The sequence below is a fragment of the Bidens hawaiensis genome, unplaced genomic scaffold, assembly GCF_021521415.1.
Source record: "Bidens hawaiensis isolate Kalapana, Puna unplaced genomic scaffold, B.hawaiensis_p1.1 tig00034168_1, whole genome shotgun sequence".
NCBI lineage: Eukaryota > Viridiplantae > Streptophyta > Magnoliopsida > Asterales > Asteraceae > Bidens > Bidens hawaiensis.
Window position 1 is genome coordinate 102,895 of NW_027495886.1, and position 23,527 is coordinate 126,421.

The window sequence follows — 23,527 nt, forward strand, 5'->3', positions numbered from 1 at the left end:
TACAAAATTTTAGAGTTAAATCAATAGCTAGGCTTGTAATCGAGTCGAGCTTGTTAAACTTTTTTATTTTTAAAATTTCTATTTATTTATTTATTTTACTGATGTTGATATACAAACGACAAAAATGTAATATTTGGCATCAATTAATATAAAATTTATAAAGTAGAGAACTTATAACAATATATGGGTTATTTTTGTTTTCAAATGTTTTATAGTTCGAATGGCATGATATATGCATTATTTTTTTTATTATTTTGGTATGTTATTATTATATATTAAAATTTAGATATTAATATAAACTAGCAACAAGTCAACCTAACCCTGACTTGAGCTCGGCTCGGTTAGTAATCGAGCCTAGCGGGCTTGTTTAGATTCGAGTTTTTTCAAACTGAGCTATTTTTGAACAAGCGTAAGCCGTAAACTTTTTGCAAGGCTACAACATATATACTCTATTAAGGATGATAGATTTTGCTTTAACTCATCACTTATATGTTTGTTCAACACAACTTTGATCTTAAAATATTATATAATAGTAACATTTCATATTAGTAATTATAATGAATGAATAAGACAAGGTAATACCTAATACTTGTCGTTCTAATACTTATTACTCACGTGAATATAATGTCAATATAAAACACAAATGTGGAAATTTACGTGAAAACACGATGAAAACTATACTAACAAACGAAAATGAAGATTAAGAAATATTACAAATTATTGCATAATAATATAAGAACATATAAATTAACAATGTAAATGATTATTTTCACTTTCAATAAATCATTTATAGGTTCAGATTTATATATACATTGTTGATTGTTTTCATATAACATGTATGAATTTACAAAATGTTTATTTAGTATTAGTTTTTTTTATTTCGTTTAATAATCTTCATTATTGATGTGTGCGAAGAGGGTACGAGTAATTTTCACACAACATTGGGTTTTAAAAAGGGTTTTATCCTAAACTAAACCACACACAAAATCAAGTATATCTATCATGTGTAATATAGTAAGGGTAACCTGGATAGTGTATATCAATAAGTGGACACGATGGAAAGGAGAAAAGCATGTGTGTGTGGATCTAACATGGTTTTTTTTTAAGAATTAGTGGTTTCGTAGTCGGTCAAGCTGCTTTAAAAGTTTCTTAATGCAAGATAACTAAGCATGAGAAGGTTTATCTTGACAACCAACATGTATTTGTACTTTTTTGCTTTTAACACTTCTGGTTTTCTCGTGCTTGAAGCTGTGGAGTTACTTAGCCGAGTTCAACGGGTCATGCATACATAGTAATGCTATGACTCCAAGATCAGTCAATGCAGTTTTAAAAGATTGAGTTTTACAATTAAAAATGGATAGCCACGCAGCTTGTTACCCGTTTTTCTTATGTTTTGATGTTAAAAAAAAGAGAGAAATAATGACTCAAGATAATAAATCATTGTAAATAATTAGCTGATCAAATCAAAGTTGGTGTTAGTTTCTAAAATAATTTTATTAGTCAACAAATAATAAAATGCAACCAACTTAAGCAACTAATTAGATAAGTTATCACCTTAATTTGGAATCCACTTATCCCCTAATACTTGTCTTCATAAACATGTTCCAAGTTAACAAACTGATAAGTAGAATGATTTCTAATTAAAGATTAACATCCAAATGACTTTTTAAAAAGTTAGTATGAATGATACAAATCAATCACCTTAAATCATACAATTAAGCACAAGTGAAATAATTATTCTAAAACGTAGAAACATAAATTAGATGTCATTCAAGAACACCAAATTATCCGTAAAAAGTTAATTACTTTAAGAAAATACTAATGCATTCCTTCAATTTATGATCTTTGAAAACTAAGTTTAAACATTCTAAGTATTCACGTCAATCAATCCTAGATAATGTCATAACCAAGTAAGCTAAATTATAACAAATGTTCAATATTTTCAAATCAAAACATAAGGATATATATTCAAGCATTTATCATAAGCAGTCAAGATTTCTTTTTAACCATTCCTTGTCTAAAAGCCACAAACTTGCATAAACATCATACAAATTATATGCATAAATGACCCAAGTCTAGAGCTTTCCAACATAACAAGACTTATTGAAATACTTACTCAAAAGGATAATCATTATTATGTCATTACTTCAGCATAATCAATACCACATGTTCATTAATTAATCAAAAGACGGCAAGTGACAAAGAGATAAATGATCAGTTAAAACCTTTTTATGAACAATGTCCACAACGAGCAGGGCCGACCCAGATCAGATGTTGTATGTGCAATTAGGTCACTCAACTTTTAGTTTTGTCTCAATTAAACCACTCAACTTTCAATTTTAGCTCAATTAGGTCACTCAACTTTCAATAAATGTTATGATACTATCTTTTTACCTTCATATTATATGTTCATAAATAACTAAAACATCATTGAAACCAACATTTTTTTAATTTTTTATCTGTAAATATATCACTTACGATAATATAATAGTTGTCCCTCTCGTTTTAAAACACAAATTGAAATTTAAATGACCTAATTAAGACAAACTGAAAGTTAAGTGATCTGATTAAGACAAAATAAAAAATGAGTGACTTAATTGAAACAAACTTGAAACTTGGTTACTATTCTAAAACGTTTTCCCTTTTATTATTATTATTATTATTATTATTATTATTATTATTATTATTACTATTCTAAACTACTTTGATTCCACTCAAATTTATTAAATTATTTTATTTCTTCTAAATTTATTTGGTATTCCTTTTTTAATCGTTTTTTAACTCACACATTAGCCTAGCCAATTAATCAAACACATTAATTATTTTTTCTTTCTTTTGGTGCCCATTGCAGCGCGTTTGCTTGGTAGCACAGGTTTGAACGCTACACAACAAAAATAAATAAATAAATTACATGTTCGGATAAGCTTTTCGTTATTTTCGTTAATATTGCGTCTATATTTTTAGGTTTCCTCTTTGATTTACTATAATGAGTACATCGAAATCAAAAAAATACAAGCCCACTGTAATACGCGACTTCTATCTTGCAAGTTTGTACTCTAAATATCACTTGTAAGTTGTAACCTTGATCACTGCAACCTCATAACTTAACCAAAATCCCCAAATCATGTCACTACTCAAATATATGCAAGCGAATTCCTGTCATGGTTAGGCTTGGGCCGCCCCCTGGTTGGAGTTGGCGGTCTTTGATTATTAAGCTCCTACAACAGATAACACCCATAAAACAAAATTAAAAAATGCGCATATATACAAACACGCGCACACAGTAAGAATTTATGCATAAATATTACCTGCATCCAAGTGTCATCTTGAACATGTTCTGGTGATGTTTCTGGTGAGTGAAGTAGAGAAGGCAATGGGTGAATCAGTTTCGGAACAATCACAAGTCCTCTACCGACCACTAACAATGCTCCAGCATTGTTTGCAGTACCTGAATTCAGTTGCATAATTACAAATATGTACTTATATAATTGTCTAAAATAACTATATTAACTATTAAGATTACCACAATAGTTAGTAGCAGAGAAAAGAGTAATCAGCTGCCCCTGTGCAAATCTTTCAAATCCATCCATTACACATTCATGTGCTCTTATTAGTAACTGAAGTTTATTTCTCTTACAGAAGTCTGTTACTCTGTCGGGCTGCAAAAGTCGTTAAAATGTAATGAATATCTAGCACACACTAAGAAGATAAAATCTTGAAAGTGGAATTCATACCCCAAAAGTGACAAGACCAGGTCCTCTAGCATTTGGTCTTAAACCTTCCACACTGTCGTTTTCTGTGGGGTCCGACCTGTACAAAACGAAAATGTCAAAAACAGTTTTTTAAAATAAGTATGTAAAACAAATAAGAAACTTGCCATAATAAATCCATTAAAAGAAGAGATCCAGTATCCATTGTTATGGGTCTCTCTGTTTTTTCTATTTGCTCAACTGAATGTATTGACCGCCCTATGCCACCATGCATACATATTATCTTTTTTTCAATAAGTGCTGCAAGTGGAAGATGGTTAAACAGTTGGTTGAACCTCGTCCATGCCCAGATCCCATCATTCTCCCCCTATGCATTAACATCAACCATAAGTAAAAACTGGGGCCCGTTAGAGAAATGATACTCTTTGACAGTTTGACATGTTTACCCTTAAATGGGTCAAAACTACCAAGTACCACCTATACGGTAAATAAAATCACCAATTACCATTCTCTCAATGCATTCAAGACAGAAACCAAAGAGTGCGTTAATGTCAGCAGCCTCATGATTCCCTCGTATCAAGTGAACATTTTCAGGATACTGAATCTGAAAACAATACAAAGGAAAAAAAACATATCGAATAAAGAATTAAAACAATGTTTATATGTTTTAATTTGTTAGTTGGCAGTTACAATACCTTTAGAGCAAGAAGCAAAGCAATTGTCTCCAAGCTGTGTTGACCTCGATCAACATAATCGCCAAGGAATAAATAATCAATATACCTGGACAAGAATTTATATTTATCACAACTTAAATCCAACAGAAAGATTTCAAATAATATTCAGCAACTTAAACTTTATACATACGATATATCTCCAGCAATAGAAGGAAATCCATATTCAATAAACAACCGCATCAGATCACCAAATTGCCCATGAAGATCACCAAAAACTTTTATAGGAGCTTTTAATTGAAGAACTGTCGGCTCGTGTATAAAGATTTGTTCAGCAGCATAACAAAGCTCTCCTACTTCATATGAATCAAGGAAAAACTTCCTGTTAGCAGGAGGTTTCCAGCTTCTAGGTCTAAGCAAAGTAGATATGACCTGCAAAACTGAATATAAGTATTCCAATATTTCTCTAACAAATTACTTGTCAAAACTAAAAAGAACATGTAATATTAATATATTGTTAGAAAATCAGACCCTTGATCGAACACAAAACACAAGAGATGCTCATATGAACGAACTTGTTCAAATCTTTTATTATTGATAACCCGAAAATGTAAAGCACACTCAAACCCATTACATGATGACTATTGAACCGTGATTCTAGCATAGTTTGTTATGATTTGATTTCCATAGTTATCTTTGGTTTCCATAGTTATCTCTTTCTATTGTAGTCTATATATTCCTGATTGTAACTCTTATGAATTATTCAATAACAATTACCAATTACAATCTCCTGTTGATATGGTATCAGAGCCAGAATCAACTCCTAAAATTTTCCCTAACCCTAATCGGCATTCATCTACCTCTCCTCAAATTTTCCAGCCGACGCAATCTCCGGCCTAATTCTCTGCTTCAATGGCAGCTATTCTTAATTTTTCTCACCAAGAGAAGACAACCCACAAATTTCCCTTCACTCTCAAACCCACAAATTACGGCTACTGGCGCTCCATGCTTGAATCGTTTCTCACATCTCATAACCTATTTGGTTATATTGATGGTACCGTCCCCTGTCCAGATCAAAAAGTACAAGCTGGCGAGGCTACAACGGACAATCCCAGCTATACTCCTTGGATTTCGAATGACGCTCATATTCGAACTCTCCTTATCTCAACCGTCTCTGAAGAATCATACCAACACATTCAAGGAAAAACCTCCCGTGCCGTCTGGCAGTTACAAACCGGTGGCCCTTACGGCAGTTGGATATTCAGACGGCATTCCTACATGGTAATCTGGAAGAAACAGTTTACATGCGGCAACCGCCAGGCTTTATTGACCCCAACAAACCGGACCATGTCTGTTTGCTCCATAAAGCCCTTTATGGCCTTAAACAGGCACCTCGTGCCTGGTTCAACAAACTGTCTACCGTCCTTCAGTCCTTCAGCTGGGGTTTCATGGGTCCAAAACGGATCCTTCATTGTTCATTATTAACTCCTCGGGCTTACTTGTTTACCTTCTAGTCTATGTTGATGATATTATTATCACGGGGAATGACTTGAATGTCGTCTCCAACATCATTGAGCGTCTTGACTCACTTTTTGCTCTAAAAGACTTGGGTCAATTGCATTATTTTCTTGGAGTAGAGGTCATCCACAAGAATTCGGATCTTGTCTTGTCACAACGAAAGTATATTAATGACAATTTGCACCGTGCCGGTTTGACAGATTGCAAACCCATTTCCACTCCCATGAGCACTTCTCATGTGCTCCTTCCTGATGATAGCCCTTTACTTGATGACCCTTCTCGTTACAGACAAATTGTCGGAGCTCTTCAATATGCCACTCTTTCTCGACCCGACATTGCTTTTGCTGTCAATCGGGTTTGTCAGTTCATGCATGCTCCTACGGATAATCACTGGTCCGCTTTCAAACGTATACTACGCTACTTGAATGGCACAATCAACATGGGCCTTTGGATTCGTCACAACACAGTGTATCGATTATAGGCCTTCTCTGACTCTCATTGGCAAGCTGACCTACGGGCCTTTTCCGACTCTGATTGGGCAGGCTGCCCTATCGACCGTCGCTCCACGGGGGGATTTGCCATCTATCTAGGCTCTAATCTTGTCTCTTGGTCGGCTAAAAAGCAGAAAACGGTCTCTCGCTCTTCAACTGAATCAGAATATAAAGCCATCGGCGACACTGTTGCAGAACTGATTTGGCTAAAATCACTCCTTCAAGAACTTGGTTTGGACAGTGGAGCTCCCACTCTTTGGTGCGACAATCTTGGTGCTACTTATCTCACTGCTAATCCAGTTTTTCATGCCCGCACCAAACATGTGGAAGTCGATTACAATTTTGTTCGCGAACAGGTCTCACAGGGCAATCTTAACGTAAAATTTATCTCAACAAAGGAACAAATTGCTGACATCTTCACCAAGCCACTGCCCTCACAAAAGTTTGATTTCTTACGGTCCAAGTTACAGATTGCTGACCGCCCTGAACTTGCGGGGGAATATTGAACCGTGATTCTAGCATAGTTTGTTATGATTTGATTTCCATAGTTATCTTTGGTTTCCATAGTTATCTCTTTCCATTGTAGTCTATATATTCCTGATTGTAACTCTTATGATTTATTCAATAACAATTACCAATTACAATCTCCTGTTGATAATGACCCTATTTATAGCTAAACAATCCTCACTGGACTCTAATCCTAACAAAAAAACAGATTTTATGAACCCATGATTATCTAAACCCATTGGATAAACATAAAGGCAAACAATTAAATAAAACCCATATAAAACTCTTAACTAACTCAATGAATTTAACTAATTAACTAACCCATAATACCGAAAGACAAAAATTCCCCTGAACTATTTTAGAGTCATGACAAGATTAGTCTAACATATATTACCTTTTTATGCACGCCTCCACGTGACTTTTGCTTTATGATCTTTTTGATTGGATGTGACATGTCATTTTGTGAAGGAATTATTCGTCTACTCTCGTTTTCAAATTGATCCAAGGATAACTGTCTTATCAACCCACCAAGGTTTCCTACAGTCTCTTTGGCAACCACAACCTGCAAGTATATTATTTGGTATGAGTTAAGGTTATTTAAGTAAATGAATTTTAATTAAAATTGAATAAAGGCAAAGAAAACATACAGCTCTCCTGTGAAGTCTAACATCACCCTCTGTATCACCACCCTCTGTATTGGTTTCTGCAGGTTGTGAGTCATCAGAAACTGGCATTTGTTCTGGATTTGCAGCCTGTGCTTGTGCAGCTTTCCAAACAGCATTAGCAGCCTGTGCTTCTGCAGCAGATGCTTCGGCCAGCATCTCCATAGATTCTTTGTTCATACTGGAATAAAAATATTATTATATAACAATCAGGCACTTTCAACCTGTTTGATCCATTTGACATAAAAAAGAAACCACAAATCAACCCATTCATTAGTAAGCAGGGCTAACCTTAAGCCACCAGATGAAGGACTAGCTGGTCTACTGTCAGGGGACATAGGGCCAAACGAGCTCAAATTGTTCGAGGTTGTTTCAGATGTTATTAACATAGGAAAATCAGTATCAGGATCAGGTGAATTCTCGGCGATAAGAAAATCATCTAACAACACATCTGCAACACAACAAGTAAAAACTAATATTATGCAACAGTACAAGTATGTGATTAGTTTCTCGGCCTGGCAAACTGGGAGGGTCAGGCGGATTTGAGTCACTAGTCAAAACGGGTTCAGGTAAGAGGTTCAGGCTTAATATGAATTTTGAGGAAAATGAGTTCGGATCATTTTAAAAAGCATCAACTTGGTTCGGGTCAAAACGGGTCATTCTAAAAAACATCAATTTGGTTCAGGTCAAGACGGGTTCTGGCCAAAATGGAGTCGGGTTGAAATATGTCATTCTAAAGAAAAGTACCAAAATGGGTTCATCACTTCATCCATTATATTTTCTTATGGTAGCTAGTGGCGGCGATGGCGCGGTGATGGTGAAATACAAGCCGCTGTTTGAGGTGGTGGAGACAAACAATGGTCATGAGTGGTGCTAACCCATTTGGACCCGTTGATTAATTTAAGTAGACCCAAATGGACCCGTTGACTGATTTAATATGACCCAAATTAACCCATATACAATTTATTTTTGCACAAATTAATCCAATTTTTGAAGGATGGGTCATGATTGACATCTTTAGTTTCCTGGGAAAAGGGTAATTTTGGAAATTGAACATACCTCCCCTAAGACCACCATAGACATATATGCGGCCGCCAACAGCTGAAGCAGCATGCCTACAACGCTGCATGAGCTCCAGACAAGGATCTTCAGTTTGACTGGTTTTGTTGTTGCTTGAAGAAGTCACCATACCATGTCTATCTAACCAAACACCAGCAGCAGTGTCCAAAACTGTAAAATGTAATAATGTTGTAAATTAACTACATTTTAATCTATTTACCATTTACTTCATTACAAACCAACCTGAAACAGCTGCTTCACCATCTACTGTGCGTCCTCCCCTAAGAACCCCTCCTGTAACATGCAATCTAGCACCAACAAACACCTGATGACCAATAAATTGATTTTATAAGCAGGTACTGTAAAAGATGAACTGGTTTTAATGTGCTAATCAAATGTTTATTACTTACCGATGCATGTTGGTACCTTGGTGATGGTGCAACTCCTGGTGCAAGTGTCCATTCCCATTGACCATTCTTATGCATGAGCAATCCATAAGCATCTGCTAGTGGCTGCAAATGTCATATATTCAGACCCAATCGATTGAAGAAACTATATAGTTTAACAATTGTTTAATGCTAATATAGACTTCAAAACTAAAACTATAATGTTGCATACATTTATAAGTAGAGTTACAAACAGTGATAAGATTAAGCAACTAAAAATAGACATACCGTGCCTGAACTGTCTCTTCCACCACAAAGTAAAAACATGCCATCTGAGCGGGCACTAGCAGTTGCATACCTGCAAATTGAAACATACCATCTGAGTGAGCCCTTTTTTTGAACAAAATTATTAAGTTGGTTCCTAATTGTAATATTTGATCAATACGTATTTGCAGTATCTGATGGACTTTGGATGAACTGATACAAACTTTCAAATGCACTATCAACTTTAGACTCTTGAATGGCTAGAAATGAATACGCGTGTATCTAAATTTGTTTACATGCTAGATACAAATATGGTTGTCAAATTACCATGGATATAAATTCAGATATCAAACTTGTTGATCTGATTTGATACAACCAATCCGTTTAACATCACATATATACATAGGAAGGTCATTCATTCTAGAATCAATATTGAACTACCAGCAAAAGAAATTTTAAACTAAATATAAAAATCCATCCTAAAGACCATTGTCCACGGCCCTCTTTAACTGTAATCTCAAAGAAATACGAACTTGTAGAAGTAAAAAAGACTAACACAAATTCAGAAGTTTTAACAAAATAGCAAGACAAAGAAAGGTCATTGAAAGTTGAACAAACCACTACAAAAGTTACATTACCTATAATCACATGTAAATTAAATACTTACATTCTAGCAGAAGGTTTATCACCTTCTGGATTCAGTCTCTGCCAAGCATAAGGTTTTTGAGCAGTATCCAAAGCCCAAGCATCTGAAAGCACTTTCTTTCCTGTAAGCGAAAAAAAAACATGTAGACTGTTATTCCAAAAGCTATCTTTTTAAATTTGTTTTCCTATTCTAGAATTAGAAGCTGCAGCAAGACATATACTCACCATCATTGCCAGTAACACAAACAAGGTATCGTTGGGCTACCAAATCCATCACATGACCATAACGAGGGTCAGGACCCTCCCCTCTAACAACAACCCTGCAATCCACAAAAAATCAATGCACCATTAAACAACACAATTAACAGATCAAAAACAAACAAATACAAAGCTCACATTTCAACTGTGCATATTTACCTGTGCCATTTGTATTTGTCATTAGTCAAATCAAGCACGTAAAGATCATCCGCTGAATGTCCAGCAGGACCTATCCCCCCCTAACCACACCACAAACTTATCAAGACTGAACATTTTTATTTCTGCAAACATTTCACTGTAAATCTACTTTACAATCACCTGAAACACAACCATGGTTCCCACAGCAGCCGCTGCATGAGCAGCCCTGGGTGAAGGCGGCTCTCAGGCCGGTTGAATTCTGGAAATTCTCACATATTAACACTCAAATTCAAATAAAAGCATAAGAACTGAAAACAAAATTAAGAGTAATGTAAATAGGACTGTAAACAAATCGAACGTTTATGAACTGTTTGGCAGGAAGTTCGTGTATGTTCATTTATTTAACAAACGAACGAACACGTACAAACTATATTGTTCATTTTATTAAACGAACGATCATGTACAGACATTTTGTTAGTTCGTTTATTTATGTTTGTTTAAATTTTAACATATACATAAGTAGTTATATTTATATTATATAGGGGAAAGTTAACGTACAAATGAAATTAATGTGCTAATTGTGAGAATCAAGTAGAGTAACTATATATACAAGTAGAGTAATTATGTAATTACATTATAGAGTAATTACATTTGTATTTGATCCAAACCCTATATAATATAAGCATAAAAGGGGCTCGTTTAAATATTATACACACACACTTGGTTATATTCATTAATGCTAACTTATGTTCGTTTATGTTTGTGAATATTCGTTTAGGTTTTGAACGAACGAAGGAACACGAATACGCCCATTTTCTTAATAAACGAACATGAACTTCAAAAAAGTTTGCTGAATTATACGTTAGTGTTGGGTTAAAGTTAAATGAACCTGGTCCATTTCCTGGTAAGCAGGTCATACACATGAACCGAGTTCGTCACACCTTCTAACCCTAGAAACAAACAAATGCCAAACCAAATTCAATAATCAGTCAATTTGCATCCAATTACACTATTTCCATATATCATCAATCAATAAGAGAATAAATAATTACGTATTCCAGAGACAGTAGAGGACGGAGCACCGCCAATGGCGGTGGCGCCACCGAATAAGAAGTTAGTACTTTTTAATTAACAAGTTAGTACTTTTTAATTAAAATGTGGGGTCAATGTCCTTAAGGGTTCGGTGTAAAGGTATAGGTTCGATGTCAAAATTTATATGGGTGCGATGTTGAAATACACGAATATATAACACTAAAAGTTTTGTACGGGTTCGGCCGAGCCCGTTCACCTTTACTTGTTTACGTCCTTGATATGGTGGAAAGAATCAAAGCTTTGGGTCATTTATAGGTTCAGATTAGATCAAAAACGGTGGCAATGACATGGGAGAAGTGACAGTCTTTTAACATGTAGTGATATCAGGCTTGTTCGGCTCGGGGTTGGTGGTGTTGTATTTTTGTTATTATTGTAATTGATTTAAATACCATCGGGCGGTTATATAATGTGTCTGGTTTGACTATTAACTTGCTATAATATTTGATGGTTAAGAAATTTTTTTGTTCGTTAAAAAGAAAAGGTTTTAAGCCTAATTGTGTAATGATTTACATGTTCAAAAGGTGTATGCTAGTGGTGTATACTTGTTAGTATAGTTAGCTATGGTACATCTTGTACGTTTTGTAATGTCTCATGGCCGGCCATATCTAAAAGAACTTGCTGGTGCGACGTATATGCTACAGACCCTTATTGTTGAACGTGATTAGTGTGGCTATTCATTTCTAACAATTCTAAGAATGTGGTGTATATCAGTATATTTGTACATTGAAACCACGCAATTTGTAGCCAGTTGTAACCCCAACCAAAATTTTAAAAGTTTTTTTTTTTCACAATAACTATAATAAAACTTAGTATTATATGAACTTATACGTTCCTTAACGAAACACGTTGAAGAAATCATACATATTTCGTACGATCTGGGTAATCTATTTCATTAATCGTGTATGTTATACACGAGTACGTGACACACGGCCCTAAACTATACATAGATACAATCTAATGAAACCTCTTGAATACAAAACATTTCGACTCGTGAATGAAGCACTTTTTATCTTATGATGATGTTACACTTTTTAAAAGAATCTAAACAACCCACAAGAGATTTCATGTTCGCCTTTGCACCATGACCGATCAACATCATTGCCACCTCAGCATGTCCACCTTCTACCGCCCGATGAAGAGCCGTGTACCCACTACCATCCACCCACATCAACCGAACCACCATGGTTTAGTAAAAGCTTCACACCATCCACCCACATCAACCGAACCACCATGGTTTAGTAAAAGCTTCACACCTTCAATATAACCCTTAAACGCGCATTTATGCAACGGGGTCCACCCATTCTGATCCCTCCCATTCACCAACGCGCCTTCCGATATACACCTTTTCATCTCGTCAACGTCCCCTTTCCTCGCAGCCCGATGCAAAACATCCCCCAAATGTAACATATCGTATACACCCGTATGCCCATTTTCAACCGCAAGATCAAATGCGGTCTTCCCTTCATTATTAACCGCGTATTTCACATAGTTACATGTATTTAACAACAAATCGACCGCTTCAACATGCCCATTAACCGCGGCACAATGAAGCTGGGTCCACCCATTGTAATCCGCCACATCAGCGTCACACCCCAACATAATCAAGAACTCAATCACTTCAACAAAACCATAAGTTGCCCCAACATGAAGAGGTGTTTGACCATGACCGTTGACCAAATTCACATCAAGATCCAAATAACCCATGCATAAAACCTCCATAATATCCACCCTATTTACACAAGCTGCATCATGCAAAAACCTATCATGTTCATAATCAATCACACAATCCGACTCAACCAAGATCCGAACCGTATCAATACTCCCCGAACCAATCGCCAACGATATCACCGACTCCCCATCCGGCCCACGAACCCCAACATCCGCACCCGCGTCCAGCAAAGCCGAAACAACATAACTATTCCCAAAACTCGCAGCCGAGACCAACAACGAAGTCAATTCGGACACATCACACCACGAGATTGCCTTTGACAACGAAAATGCGGTCTCTAACGTCTTGGAACCGGTATAATATATCAAAAATTCAACCACCCGAGGCCCAACAAGCGAGATCGGGATCGTTACATCTTTAAATATATGTGGACCGGGTTTAGAAAACAGTTTTCGGAGTTCTTCTTGGCTGGCTTAGCCTGTAGGCAGCATGGTTGACCGGACAAGAACCGTGTCTTGCGGGGTTGATATCGGGGGTGATCGGATGGTTTGGATAATATTAAGGTGAAGGATCCGGTCCCGAGTGGTGGGATGATTGAATAAGATTGAGTGAATGATAATATTGATGGTTTTGTTGTGGTTAATGAGATGGCTATGGACATGGTGTGCATGAGGTTGGTTAGCCTGAAAGTTGTGGAGCATTTTTTGGCGGCGGTGAATAGTAGGTTGAGTTCTTTGACGTCTGAGGTTACTAGTCTGTCCATTTGTGAAGGTTTTGAATAAGAACAATGGAGGTGAAGATGGAGATTGTTTGTTGTGTATATGGTTATTATTTTATGTGGTATTTGAATTGATTAAAGTTATAGATTGTGATGTGAATTATAAAGAATGAAGATGGTTGGAAGGTGGTGAGCAATTGTAACATGACTTGTTTGACCCGACCAAAATAAGCTATTTGAATGAATGAAAATGTTGAAATATGTTCAATGATTTAAGTATATTGCTTAGGAATTGGTTATATCTAATATTTATGATTGAACACAAGATTACTTGTATGGAAAATGGATTAAGGATGATAATGTGACAATTTTAAAAGGGGTTTGGGCTCCGGGAAGGTACTAGAAAAGAGTGAGCCCACGGAAAGTTTTGGAAGTTGAGACTAGACGTGCACAAAAAAACCGGTTCCGGAACCTAACTGGTGGAACCGAACCGGAACCGGTTCCAGTTCCAACCCGGTTGGAACAATACCCGGTTTGGATATTTTTGTACCCGAAAATCGTACCCGGTTCTCCTATTTGTATGTCAGTACCAGTTCCAACCCGGTTCTTAATTGGAACCGGTTCGGTTCGTACCCGGAAAAACCGGTTCCGACGGGTTTTTTTTGAAGGGTCAAACAAAAGTCTAACTAGCCGTTGGAACCGGTTCCAACGGTAATATAGCCGTTGGAACCGGTTTTTGAGACAATAGATCCGTTGGAACCGGTTCCAACGGTAATATAGCCGTTGGAACCGGTTTTTGATGCCCAAACCTATATATTTAGTTTTGATTTGTTTTATTATAATTACTTTTGTTACTCATGATTAATTTTTGTTACTTTTTTAATAACGACGAACATTTTATTTATTTAAAAACTAACTATTACAAACATTATTAAAACATAAACGATACTAAACATAACAACTAAAACATAAAAAACAAAGTCCGTCGTTTTAATCCGGGAATACTTATTTTTGGGTTGTAGAGCCGGACGACTCTCCCACTTCCGTTTTTTTAGCTTCCAATCTTCTTTTCTCTCGACAATACTTATTCGTATGTTTTCGTAATGTCGAGTTGGACCCTGCTTTAAGAAACTTCGAGCAATATTTGCAACGTGCCAACTCATGTGAGTCGGTCATGAGACACAAATCGTAATGAACCCAAACATCGGGGCATCTTGTTGTTTCGATCACCATAACAACGTCATCATTGGTTGCCATTTGTTGTCGGTTTAAGGTTAATTGTGGTTTGGAGTGTGTTTTATAGTTTTGGAAGTGGTTTAACAAGTAAACAAACAAACCTTGCTATTTATAGTAAGAAAATAACCTATTTATAGTTAAAAAACCGGTTCCAACGGTCAAAAACGGCTATATAGCCGTTGGAACTGGTTCCTGACGGCTCTAATATTTAAATTTCAAAAAAAACCGGTGGAACCGGTTTTTACGTAAAAACCGGTTCCGGTTCATACCCTACCCGGTTCTTAAAAGTTCGCATATCTGGGCATCGGTTCGGGTCGGGAACCGAACCGGTTCTTGATTGGAACCGGTGCCATTTTACAACCCGGTGTGAAAAAACCGGTTTGGAACCGGTTCGGGTTTTCCATTTGAACCCGATTTGTGCACCTCTAGTTGAGACAAGTTAATTTGTATTATATGAACATTGTATAATAATATATCATTATTAAGAATATAATAATGATTTTAGTATTATAATACCCAAACCAATTAACATTTTTTATTTATTAAAGCTCAATGATTCCAAGTCAATCATCATCAAACATTTTCATTGGGTAAATTGTTAACCACTTTTATTTGATATTTCAAACCCCTAATATGAATATTATATTAAACTATTCTGATAATTTTCTCTCTTTCTTGTTATTTTAATAATTTATAGTATTGTTATTAATATTATTAGAGAGCAAATTATAAGTTGTGATGTCATATTTCACCTTCTGTCATTACTTTGACAAAATATGCATAAGATCCCTAATTATCGGTTGTATTTTAGTGTTAAACGGTAAACAAATATAAAATACCTAGATACTTCATATTGGAGATCAATGACAAAGGTCACCACCAGCTGGCCCAACCTAGCCGTACGGAGCCTTAAACGCCTCCAATTTATCTCAAGTTTTGGGAAAACCCATCCGCCCAAAGACTCACTGGTGGCAACCCGAACGCTCTCAGAATCGAACTAGAGATCGCAAATATCTCGGTCTTATTTCATTGAGCTACTCATATCCCCCAAAATGTTGTAAATAATGATTGAATTTGAGTCTCTATTAAGAAACTCAAGCTTCCTACCACTACACTACGTTAGATTGAACAATTGTCGGTTGTATTACATGTGATATTGACACTAATAAACTTATTTTTCTTTTCTTTTGTGAAAACAAAATTATGCTCTTACATTTTAAAAAACAGAATATTGAAGAAACCCACCAACCTCCATCCCTTCTTGTTGGTCCACATGTACCACAAAGTCACAAACCTTGTCCACCTATTCTTGTGGAAGATTTGGATGCCATATGTTATAAGTTATAACTCTTCAGAGCCGTCTATGAATCGTTAAAAAACTTTTTGCCCAAACAAGAAAAAGATTGGGCCTTAAGCAAAGTATCCCTTCTCTTTTAGCTTTTGTATTAGTCCTTCTTCAGATAGTGCAAGTAAACTTGTAATAGTCTAAAAATATTAACATTCAATTGTACAAGTTATCCTTGTTTGGAATGTCGATGGATCACGATTAGACTAGAATCTTGAAATGGAAGAATCGTTTCATGTAACAAAAACTAACAATTGTTTAATTTGTCCTCGGAAGTCGGAACAATTAAGAGAGTGAATCATATTTTTTCTCACTAATATTGGGAAGCTTTAGCTAGAGGGGACAAAACGATATCATGAATATAGCATCTAACAAGGTGTTGGATCATGAATTCATTTGATCAATAAATCAAATTAAACTGATTAAGTTAAACGATCAAGAACACTTGTTTAATCAAAAAGTTCAAGAACAAATTTATTATCACGTACAATAAGGTTCAACTAATGACTCATAATTAGGGTTTGTTATTCCTTAGCTAACAACTAGCTAAAAGTTCTCTACATAACCAAAAAAGACATGAGATATCAAACCATATTACAAAGATAAAGAATGCACAATAAAGACCATATGCTCATTGAGTCTTTATTCGTTTATTCAACCAAATTTTATGTCTTCATCACCGGTAACTTATCATTAGTACTAGGTTACCCTTCAACTTTAAATCACCGTCCGAAGTAACTTGATCTTCAATGATTAAGTCTTCATCAATAGTAAAAGCTCCAACATTAAGTTGTTCTTGAGTTGCAACAACTTACGAACAAAGTGAGTTTCCATCACATATGTAAAACAATCAGCATAAACCACTTAAAACTATCACCATCAGTATAACTATTCTTTTAATAGTTATACTCAGTTTAGTCAAACTAAAGACATACATTATTTTTAAGACAACCTAAAACCCGTTTATTGTATTTCGATATGAATACATAAAAGTAAGATGCTTACGTTGATGACCCTTGTTAATAATCGATGAAGTTCATGGGTTCATAACTTTTTACTGCCTACGAAATCATGCATTTTTTTTTATATAAAAAGGAGAATAGAAACAAAGAATCAAAGTTTAACAAGTATATAATCATATGATGTGAAAGGTGAACAACCGACCAATTTAGCTAGAAAAGAAAACAAATTACATGGATTGGATCTAACATCATTGAATACTTATCATCTCACAAAATATAAACACATCTCTCTGTTCTAAGTTTTAACTAGTGTTTTTACGTGTACCTACAAAATAAAACAAAAAAAAAGTAATTAAGTCATAAAAAGTATGTGTGAGCGGTCCTCTATTCAACTAGACGATTTGGTTTGATTATGTGTAAGCTTGTGTAGTCGTTTGAACTCAAACCTTGTGAACTTACTCTTTATGTTTTCTCTAACATTTACATGTTACTCTTTATATGAATCAAACCCTTAACCTTATATTTTATATTTTAACCATATTATCAGTTCACCAAAGTAGGAATGACCCTTATGAACTTAACAAAAAATCAATTTTTATGTTAATAATTGTCTTAAGAAAAAACAATAAAATTTTAGGAAATTAAACAAAATAGAATGGAGAATAATTTTCCACTAATTTGACAATTACTTTGATTTTATTGTCGTCTACCGGACACAAATTCAAAGTCCATAAAGTGAGAAAAGAAGAATATGGTTCATAGAAAAATGATTTTCTAATTATTTAGTATACCCGATGAAACGTGTCTTGTAAGTTGTAATGAACAAAAAGTCAATTGAAAAGTTTAATATAATGCATCTCCTAAAATAGTACATGGGTTGATAATATAATGCATCTCCTAAAAGAACCTTAAATAAAAATATAGTTAATTACAACTATGCTCATGCGATAAATTGGATTTATGGTTTCGATTTCAACTTCCTTGAATCACAAGTATCGGTTTTTTTATACTTTGGGAGCATAGTGAACCGAAATTAACTAAAAAAGTTATATAATCGAGTGATAAATATACGAACAACGAATACAAGTGATAATACTGAAAATAAAATCTATTAATCCGTAACTGATGGGTGAGTGTGGTAGATAAGAGGCAAGAGATGTTGGATGCAACACAAAAGGTTATACACTTAACCCTTTAAGATCCATTTACAACTTTATTACATACAATCAATTCAATTACAATGTGTTTTTGAAGTTTACTATTTGTTTTCTAAGAACACCTTCAACTTGGCAATTATTTGGCGCAGTTAGAGAAATGGATTACATGGGTCGTGTCCGAGCTTTGTGATCTTCGAAAACATCTAGATTAAGATTGATATAATTGACATGACAGTTAATATATGAGTTATTTCATCAATTATAATGCACCTAACTAGTAAACTCAACACGATTTTCACATTTAGTTAGTAAAGTTCAACTCAAACTCAAGTTTGATTGAGTTGAAACTTTATCTATTTTTCAAAGTTGTAATACGTAAAGAGCCAAGCTTGTAAGGACATGACTCGAACTTTTCTAGTTTTCAAGTCTTAAGTTATCACCCTAAACATACATATATACAAATATACTTGAAACAAATCTAGTCATTGAATATGATTTTTATATGTACATAAATTAAGTTGATTGTGTAAACATGATCACATAAAGAAATACTAAATTTGAAGTATGAACTATTTGATGGACCGTGAGCAATTAAGAAATACTTAGAACATGATCACATAAAAGGTAATAATTCAACTGCAAGGTGATCATGGTTAAGTTGTTCTGGTTCATTTAATTAAGTTATTTGCTAACCCCTAACTAAAAATAGCTTTATATATATGAATATTCATGGTTTTTGAATGAAACTTAGTCGATCTTGAATTCTAACTATATGAATATTCAAAATTTTGAATTTAAACTTAGTCGATCTTAAATTCTCCTTGAGCCATGATCAGGCTTGCATCATAAAGGCTCATCAAGTTACACAATCAAGCTCAAAATGAACCTAAATTGTTCGAGTTGAGCATAAGCTCATTTCAACTTACTTGAATCCTTAATCTACCAATCTTGAATGATACGGTGGAAAATAATAGGTCATTACTACTGAAGGTAATTACAAAAATATACTTTGTGGTTTGGACAAAGCAATATCCTCTTGGAGATTACTTCATAGAATAATAACCAACTTTGAAAGTTGTTCCAATTAGGTCACTGATAAAAACTTTTGTTCCAATCAGGTCATTAAACTTTCATTTTTGTTCCAATCCTAAATATTTTACCTAAATAGCAGGTAATGCATGTTTTTTTTTTATTTTTCAATGCTTTTCCTTTGCATAATAACTTTAAAGGTTGTGAAAATTAATAAAAATACGATATAATTTTAAATTCCGAAAATTTGCAAAAAAATGTTCGGAAATGAGGTTCGGGTTAGAACGGGTCAAGGTTAGAACGGGTCAGAACGGGTTTCGGGTCAGTTTTTTTTTTTTAACCAACGAATCAGCGCGTTTTCAACACGTTACAGCTCGTTTTAACAGCAAAAGTTCGTTTAAGTGATTTTTTCAGCACTTAACAGCTCGTTTAAGCGATTTTTTAGTTCGTACAAGCACCTAACAGCTCGTTTAAAGGATATTTCAGTTCGTTTCAGCACTTAACTGCTCGTTTAAGCGATTTTTCAGTTCGTTTCAACACTTAACAGCTCGTTTAAGCGATTTTTCAGTTTGTTTCTGCACCTAACAGCTCGTTTAAGCGATTTTTAAGTTCGTTTCAGCACGTAGCAGCTCGTTTAAGCGATTTTCAGTTCATTTCAGCACCTAACAGCTCGTTTAAGCGGTTTTTCAGTTCGTTTCAGCACCTAACAGCTCGTTTAAGCGATTTTTAAGTTCGTTTAGCACCTAACAGCTCGTTTAAGCGATTTTTAAGTTCGTTTCAGCACCTAACAGCTTGTTTAAGCGATTTTTTTAGTTCGTTTCAGCACCTAACAGCTCGTTTAAGCGGTTTTTCAGTTCGTTTCAGCACCTAACAGCTCGTTTAAGCGGTTTTTCAGTTCGTTTCTGTTGGAATACCATATGCCCGAGACACATAATTAGGTTAATGCGGCTAGCCGTGTTTGATCCAAGTCGGGTCATACCCAATAACGAGTTAGACACACACCAATTATATATTTGTTAAGATAAGATCTATAAAACAAATACAGAACACGATACATTCAGAAAATCGGGTTTCTGAATATTTACTTGAAAGTGTTAAATAAATTAATTGGTTAATTTATTTATTCAAATAATTATTATTGGAATAATTATTTAACTATGTATTCTTTTATAAAATGGTTTATAAAAGATGGGGTGTTTATATATTTTATAAAATATAAAATATAAAATAAAAAAAAAAAAAAAAAAAAAAAAAAGGATATAATTGGGGCCGGTTTTGGGTGGGCCCCACACCCCATAGTCTTGATCACATCATGTCATATATTTGGTAATGGATACATGATCAAAAATACCAAACATCATGGGTGTATGTGTATGTATAATGAAAATACATGATGATCAAAGAGATAACATTATTAATATACTTTCAAGTAACCAAAAACAAAACAACTCTTCCTATTTTTCTTTCAAGTTCACGGCCAAAAAGAGAAAAGGAAAGGGCTCGGGTTTTACGTGTTCAAGCTTCCTAGCATAGCTCGGTGTGTGTTGGAGGCTCGGGGTATATTCCGTTTGAGGGTTTTCCTTTGAAAGTCTAGCATTCACATCATCATCTTCTTCAACCTTCCACTAAACTCTTAAAGGGTTAAGATTGTAAGTGTTTATATGCTTTGATAGTTTAGTTATTCCCGTATCATTTGATCCTTGCTTCGGGTTTCTAGTAAATAGATTATTGGTAATCTTAATACTTGAATGAACTAGGTTGTTCATGAACATATCTTATATAAACTTGTAAGATATACATATATAAACATATGGATAGATATGTTTAGTTTGTAAATATCACGCTTCCGCCTTAATTGTGATTAGTTAAATGGTTAACTAAGCTTGTAAATTCCATAGAAACCCAACAAATGGCATCAAGAGCCGGGATACGGGAAACTAAGCTTCGGGTTCTCGGTTTTATATTTTTCCCCTAGAAAGATTTTATACAAAAAATTAACATGCATGATTTTTTTTTGTATTTAATCTTGTTATTGTTTTTGGCCTTGTTCAAAAAAAAAAAAAAAAAAAACCGAGTATATGGGCCGAAGCCCAAATCGGGTGATTTGGGCCGAAGCCCACTTGAATATGGTTATTGGGCTAACCGGAAATAAAAGGGAAAAGGCTATATGGGCCGAAGCCCATTTTTGGTTAAATGGGCCGAGCCCATGAGTTTTTTTAATTGGGCCGAAGCCCATGTGTTGTGCACATGTGGGCCGAAGCCCATAATCTAGTTATTGGGTCAAGCCCAAATGGGTTGGGCTAGGTCCGATAAAGTCAAGGGGTTTTGGAACGGGTTCCTAAGACATAAAGGGTTATGTTTGTTAAATACTAGACCGAGCCGTAGACCAAGTGGATGTTTGTTTGTGGTTGATGTTGTGATTGTAATTAATTATTCAAGTTTCGGTTTGTAATAATTAATTAGGGGCAATTTTGTAATTTTGTAATTATTTATTCATATGGGTATGTAATAAATAGGTTATTTGTATTATCTTTATTTTATAGAAAAATGTATTAGGACATTTATTTTGTAAAATAAAGAAGATTGCAAAATTGGAAGTTTGGGCCTAATTGGGCCGGGTATGGTGATAATGGGTCTCACAAGCCCATTAAAGGGATTCAAACCCAAAAGGACCTAAGCCCACCAATTGAGCCCAAATGGAAGCTTATGGAAGCTAAGGCCCAAGTTCAAGCCCAATGGATCACAACAGGGTTGAAGAAGATGCTCGAAGCATTTGGATGCGGGATCGAGTGGGAGCTACAACATCCATGTGTCATGTGTCCCTTAGGATTGGACCTAAGACACACACTTGTTTCGGCTAACAAGTGTGGTCTATTTTAGTGGCTCGTGTCTAGTATAATTGTGTATGCTTGTTAATTAATTGATTGTTTGATTGTGTGGTTGTTAGATATTAGGATATCAACTTCGTCACATAGAATTAATTAACAAAGCATAAAACGGGTTCTAATAATTATCGGTAATTACGTGACACATAGTTTAATAAAATGGATTTATTAACTAGCCGTCTCACGCCCATAATAAAATGGCTTTATTATAAATTAGAATTTTGAAAATGGTTTCAAAATATCATGTTACTAAATGCATGTTAGAACATGATTTAAAGTTTTACAACTAGAATTATTAAAACTAAAAATCCCTTTTAAAATTAAGGATAATAAGTTAAACACCATCCTTTTGTATAACGCTTAACATATTAGTAAGCTCTTAGTGGGAAAAAGGTCACCTAACCGCGTAAGAGTAAATTAATATGTTAAGGTAATATTGGCATATAAATGGGAAAAAGGTCACCTAACCGTTTGTATGTTAATATTACAAGTTGATACAAGTAGGACGACTTAAATTAGAACCATGTGAAGAGGGTCACCCAAACATGGGGTCTAATAGGTGTTGATGGGATAAACATGCCGACACGAAATATGATTTCGAACCGGTCCCATAAACTCTAGAAGTTGCAAAAGGGTTTGCAATTGTTATGAATAACTACCTTGATAAATCGACAATGGGAAAAAGGTCACCTAACCGGAGTCGGGTTTATCGTTGGATTCTAGATTTTAATTATTAATTATATTTGGTATATATATATAAAAGGGTATTAATAATTAAAAAGGTAAAACACTAAAATGAACTTAATTAAAATTCTGCAGATGGCCGCACACGTCGACGACAACATAATCCCTAACGTCCAAAATGTCTCTCTCCGATCTATTCTCGCTAAAGACCGTCTTAACCACAATAACTTTTCGGATTGGTTCCGAAATTTAAGGATTGTTCTAAAACAAGAAAAATTATATCATGTTTTGGAAACACCTATCCCCGAAGAACCGGAAGAGGGTAGTGAGGTCGAATATATGAATTGGGTCAAACTTACGGAAGATTCCATTCAAGTGTCATGCCTCATGTTGGCGACTATGGTTCCCGAAATCCAAAAGGATTTCGAAAACCATAATGCG

General features: G+C 34.9%; 2 pseudogenes across 1 annotated transcript; both read right to left on the reverse strand.

The window, feature by feature from the left end:
- Positions 1–2,955: 2,955 nt before the first annotated feature.
- LOC143585780 (serine/threonine-protein phosphatase BSL1-like) lies at positions 2,956–12,569 on the reverse strand (annotated as a pseudogene). The gene is made up of 22 exons (XR_013144599.1): positions 12,430–12,569; positions 11,362–11,429; positions 11,199–11,259; positions 10,490–10,568; positions 10,331–10,410; positions 10,139–10,233; positions 9,936–10,035; positions 9,293–9,362; positions 9,029–9,130; positions 8,862–8,943; positions 8,619–8,789; positions 7,851–8,010; positions 7,545–7,740; positions 7,292–7,459; positions 4,575–4,813; positions 4,406–4,490; positions 4,216–4,314; positions 3,878–4,077; positions 3,735–3,810; positions 3,524–3,659; positions 3,309–3,448; positions 2,956–3,218 (listed from the first exon to the last, which is right to left on the reverse strand). The product of XR_013144599.1 is annotated as a serine/threonine-protein phosphatase BSL1-like (transcript).
- On the reverse strand, positions 12,569–13,963 carry LOC143585781 (protein VAPYRIN-LIKE-like; annotated as a pseudogene).
- Positions 13,964–23,527: the final 9,564 nt, after the last annotated feature.